Here is a 5266-nt window from a genome sequence, read left to right as displayed (position 1 = left end):
GATGTTAAAAAAAATGCACAGGGAGCTGGTGCCATAAACAAAAACAAGCAGTTTTCATTTATTTTTATTAGCTGTTCTAAGCCAAAATGTCTGGAAGTGTATGAAAAATGTATGCACTCACTAACTGTAAGTCGCTCTGGATAAGAGCGTCTGCTAAATGACTAAAATGTAAATGTAAAAAGTGAACTGCTTTTGCTTAGTTTTCTTTTTCCTTTCCCCCACTGAAAGGAAAAATCACGCATTGTGTTACCTTGCTTCGTGACTACTCTATTTTCACACACCGTTACTCTGTTCTTCTCACAGTAGACATTATTGGCAGTGGGCAGAGTGACTGTCAAACTTAATGTGAATTTCCAGTAGAGGGAGCTGTCAATGGCATGCCAGGTCAGTATCAGGATCATATCAAAATAGCATTTAATTGGCAGTAGTTATGAACATACATACACTGGTGCTTTACAAAACCATAACATGTTGTTATTACCTTGCTTACCTATGCTATTAGAACCCTTTGAAGATAACAGATGGAGAGACAAGCAAATTTGATAAATTAGCTACTACTAAGGGCTAATGAAGATTAGCTTTGAAGATACACTAAGGAATAAGTGTCTATTTATTTCTGTTGTTGTGGTTCTGGCATTACCAAAGCATGGGTGGTCTATTTATGTCAGAAGTACACACGTACACTAGCTGAGTTATTCAATGAAAGAATGAAGGCACCAGCCTATAAATCACTTCTTTCAGCATCTGTTTATTCCTCATCGACTATTCTATTATTGTATCTGCCAATCAAGTCTCTTCACAGTGGAAGCAGACTCTCTCGGAACAACACAACCTCAGCCTAAGTCAGTCAGTCACTTATGAACGTGAAATCATCAAATTCGTACATCAAATAATGTTGAGCTATTATTGTGATGTATAATTTAAGAAATGGGGCTGCTCTGACAGATCTCCGTTCAAAGGGGCTCTATCAGACAGCCGGTAAGAGTTTTGGCATTTGTAAGTTGTAAGGCTTACAGTGTTACATAAAATACTGCACTTCACTAAATTACCTCCTGGCCTGCCTGGCTGTACAATCCTATCACGAACTAACACAGGGTTTTGTAGATAGTTAGTAAATATGCTTTGGCAGAGATACCCAATCTAATATTATCTCTTTAATATCTTTTGTTATTTACGTTTACGATATGTGATGCATTTTCAGATGCTCTTTTTTCCCCTTTCTGGCATGATAAGTGTGTTCATGATGAGAAAAAGAGATACCCACACACTTTTGAAAAGTTGGAAATGTCCAAAACCATAAACATTGTGGCATTATGTGAATGCCATAGACAATGGCTTCTGCAGCACAGAGGGAGAGGGAGAGGGAAGGAAGTGGATCGAGGGAATACCATCTGCAACACTGTATTGTACTGTCCTGGGGCCATACAGTATCTTTTTCACATGTTTGTGTCTTTCCTGTCTCTGCCCCTACCCTGGTCCACTCTGTGGGCTGGAAAATAAGTTGCTGGGTAGTTTTGGCCACTCAGAGGAAGTGAAGGCCTGTGGTTTAATGCAAGAAACAATCTAGGAGACTACCTGCCTGCCTGCCTGCCTGCCTGGCTGCCTGCCTGCCTGGCTGCCTGCTTGCCTGCCTGCCTGGCTGGCTGCTTTGCCTGCCTGGCTGCCTGGCTGCCTGCTTTCCTGCCTGCCTGCTTGCCTGCTGCCTGCCTGCCTTTAACATCATATTCCAACCAGCTGAGTTTAGCTAACCAGTGACAGCTCTGTAAACACAAGCAGGCTAAAAAAAAGAAAAGGTAGATATGGTAGGAGGGAGGTAGAGAATGGCGAGAGAAGGAGAGAGAGAGAGAGAAAGGTGGAGGGAAAGAGGGGTTGAGAGAGAGGAAGAGATGGAAAGAAAAAGGAGAAAAAGGAGAGGGATAGACAGAGAGAGCTAGAGGGAGAGAGAGGAAGAGAGAGCTAGAGGGAGAGAGAGGAAGAGAGCTAGAGGGAGAGAGAGGAAGAGAGCTAGAGGGAGAGAGGAAGAGAGCTAGAGGGAGAGAGAGGGAGAGAGCTAGAGGAAGAGAGCTAGAGGGAGAGAGGAAGAGAGCTAGAGGGAGAGAGGAAGAGAGAGCTAGAGGGAGGGAGAGGAAGAGAGAGCTAGAGGGAGGGAGAGGAAGAGAGAGCTAGAGGGAGAGATAGACAGAGAGCGCTAGAGGGAGAGAGAGGAAGAGAGAGCTAGAGGGAGAGAGAGGAAGAGAGCTAGAGGGAGAGAGAGGAAGAGAGCTAGAGGGAGAGAGAGGAAGAGAGCTAGAGGGAGAGAGGAAGAGAGCTAGAGGGAGAGAGAGGAAGAGCGCTAGAGGGAGAGAGAGGAAGAGAGCTAGAGGGAGAGAGAGGAAGAGAGCTAGAGGGAGAGAGGAAGAGAGCTAGAGGGAGAGAGGAAGAGAGAGCTAGAGGGAGGGAGAGGAAGAGAGAGCTAGAGGGAGAGATAGACAGAGAGCGCTAGAGGGAGAGAGAGGAAGAGAGCTAGAGGGAGAGAGGAAGAGCGCTAGAGGGAGAGAGAGGAAGAGAGCTAGAGGGAGAGAGAGGAAGAGAGAGCTAGAGGGAGAGAGGAAGAGAGCTAGAGGGAGAGAGGAAGAGAGAGCTAGAGGGAGAGAGGAAGAGAGCTAGAGGGAGAGAGGAAGAGAGAGCTAGAGGGAGAGAGAGAGGAAGAGAGAGCTAGAGGGAGAGAGGAAGAGAGAGCTAGAGGGAGAGAGAGGAAGAGAGAGCTAGAGGGAGAGATAGACAGAGAGAGCTAGAGGGAGAGATAGACAGAGAGAGCTAGAGGGAGAGAGAGAGGAAGAGAGCTAGAGGGAGAGAGAGGAAGAGAGAGCTAGAGGGAGAGAGAGGAAGAGAGAGCTAGAGGGAGAGAGGAAGAGAGAGCTAGAGGGAGAGAGAGGAAGAGAGAGCTAGAGGGAGAGAGGAAGAGAGAGCTAGAGGGAGAGAGAGGAAGAGAGAGCTAGAGGGAGAGATAGACAGAGAGAGCTAGAGGGAGAGATAGACAGAGAGAGCTAGAGGGAGAGAGAGGAAGAGAGCTAGAGGGAGAGAGGAAGAGAGAGCTAGAGGGAGAGAGAGGAAGAGAGAGCTAGAGGGAGAGAGGAAGAGAGCTAGAGGGAGAGAGAGGAAGAGAGCTAGAGGGAGAGAGGAAGAGAGAGCTAGAGGGAGAGAGGAAGAGAGCTAGAGGGAGAGAGAGGAAGAGAGAGCTAGAGGGAGAGAGAGGAAGAGAGAGCTAGAGGGAGAGAGGAAGAGAGAGCTAGAGGGAGAGAGGAAGAGAGAGCTAGAGGGAGAGATAGACAGAGAGAGCTAGAGGGAGAGATAGACAGAGAGAGCTAGAGGGAGAGAGAGGAAGAGAGCTAGAGGGAGAGAGGAAGAGAGAGCTAGAGGGAGAGAGAGGAAGAGAGAGCTAGAGGGAGAGAGGAAGAGAGAGCTAGAGGGAGAGAGAGGAAGAGAGAGCTAGAGGGAGAGAGAGGAAGAGAGAGCTAGAGGGAGAGAGGAAGAGAGAGCTAGAGGGAGAGAGGAAGAGTGCTAGAGGGAGAGAGAGGAAGAGAGCTTGAGGGAGAGAGAGGAAGAGAGAGCTAGAGGGAGAGAGAGGAAGAGAGCTAGAGGGAGAGAGAGGAAGAGAGAGCTAGAGGGAGAGAGGAAGAGAGCTAGAGGGAGAGAGGAAGAGAGCACTAGAGGGAGAGAGAGGAAGAGAGAGCTAGAGGGAGAGAGGAAGAGAGAGCTAGAGGGAGAGAGAGGAAGAGAGAGCTAGAGGGAGAGAGGAAGAGAGAGCTAGAGGGAGAGAGGAAGAGAGCTAGAGGGAGAGAGAGGAAGAGAGAGCTAGAGGGAGAGAGGAAGAGAGAGCTAGAGGGAGAGAGAGGGAGAGAGAGCTAGAGGGAGAGATAGACAGAGAGAGCTAGAGGGAGAGATAGACAGAGAGAGCTAGAGGGAGAGAGAGGAAGAGAGCTAGAGGGAGAGAGAGGAAGAGAGAGCTAGAGGGAGAGAGGAAGAGAGAGCTAGAGGGAGAGAGAGGAAGAGAGAGCTAGAGGGAGAGAGGAAGAGAGAGCTAGAGGGAGAGAGAGGAAGAGAGAGCTAGAGGGAGAGAGAGGAAGAGAGAGCTAGAGGGAGAGAGGAAGAGAGAGCTAGAGGGAGAGAGAGGAAGAGAGAGCTAGAGGGAGAGAGGAAGAGAGAGCTAGAGGGAGAGAGGAAGAGAGAGCTAGAGGGAGAGATAGGAAGAGAGAGCTAGAGGGAGGGAGAGGAAGAGAGCTAGAGGGAGAGAGAGGAAGAGAGCTAGAGGGAGAGAGGGGAAGAGAGAGCTAGAGGGAGAGAGGAAGAGAGCTAGAGGGAGAGAGAGGAAGAGAGAGCTAGAGGGAGAGAGGAAGAGAGAGCTAGAGGGAGAGAGAGGAAGAGAGAGCTAGGGGGAGAGAGAGGAAGAGAGCTAGAGGGAGAGAGAGGAAGAGAGAGCTAGAGGGAGAGAGGAAGAGAGCTAGAGGGAGAGAGAGGAAGAGAGAGCTAGAGGGAGAGATAGACAGAGAGAGCTAGAGGGAGAGAGAGACAGAGAGAGCTAGAGGGAGAGAGAGGAAGAGAGCTAGAGGGAGAGAGGAAGAGAGCTAGAGGGAGAGAGGAAGAGAGCTAGAGGGAGAGAGGAAGAGAGCTTGAGGGAGAGAGGAAGAGAGCTAGAGGGAGAGAGGAAGAGAGCTAGAGGGAGAGAGGAAGAGAGCTAGAGGGAGAGAGGAAGAGAGCTAGAGGGAGAGAGGAAGAGAGAGCTAGAGGGAGAGAGAGGAAGAGAGAGCTAGAGGGAGAGAGAGGAAGAGAGAGCTAGGGGGAGAGAGAGGAAGAGAGCTAGAGGGAGAGAGAGGAAGAGAGAGCTAGAGGGAGAGAGGAAGAGAGCTAGAGGGAGAGAGGAAGAGAGAGCTAGAGGGAGAGAGAGGAAGAGAGAGCTAGAGGGAGAGATAGACAGAGAGAGCTAGAGGGAGAGAGAGGAAGAGAGCTAGAGGGAGGGAGAGGAAGAGAGAGCTAGAGGGAGAGAGAGGAAGAGAGCTAGAGGGAGAGATAGACAGAGAGAGCTAGAGGGAGAGAGAGGAAGAGAGCTAGAGGGAGAGAGGAAGAGAGCTAAAGGGAGAGAGGAAGAGAGCTAGAGGGAGAGAGGAAGAGAGAGCTAGAGGGAGAGAGGAAGAGAGCTAGAGGGAGAGAGGAAGAGAGCTAGAGGGAGAGAGAGGAAGAGAGCTAGAGGGAGAGAGAGGAAGAGAGCTAGAGGGAGAGAGGAAGAGAG

This window comes from Coregonus clupeaformis, chromosome 11 (assembly GCF_020615455.1).
Source record: "Coregonus clupeaformis isolate EN_2021a chromosome 11, ASM2061545v1, whole genome shotgun sequence".
NCBI lineage: Eukaryota > Metazoa > Chordata > Actinopteri > Salmoniformes > Salmonidae > Coregonus > Coregonus clupeaformis.
Note: the sequence above shows the minus strand (reverse complement) of the source record.